Genomic DNA, 307 nt, shown 5'->3' with positions numbered 1-307 from the left:
CAGAAATGTAAGTTTTGTGTACATTTACACATGAAATATGCCTTTCATCGAGATTCGCTGGTAATATGCTGTAGCTTTAAAAGGGGTCTGTATATGTACCGAGTACAAACCACCAATGTTAAAAAGTAAAAGTAAGTAATGAGAATACATGGGATTGACTTCTTATTAGGGTCACCATTAGCAAATTTGTTTTAATTTCAAATTGGTTATTTCCATTGTAAAGAGCACTTCAATACAAATGGCTTCCTGAAGGCGGAAGTTTGAACTTCAGAAATATTAACAAAATATTGATTATTTTATGCTGAAT

This window comes from Penaeus monodon, chromosome 19 (assembly GCF_015228065.2).
Source record: "Penaeus monodon isolate SGIC_2016 chromosome 19, NSTDA_Pmon_1, whole genome shotgun sequence".
Classification (NCBI taxonomy): Eukaryota; Metazoa; Arthropoda; class Malacostraca; order Decapoda; family Penaeidae; genus Penaeus; species Penaeus monodon.
This window is presented reverse-complemented; position numbering follows the sequence as displayed.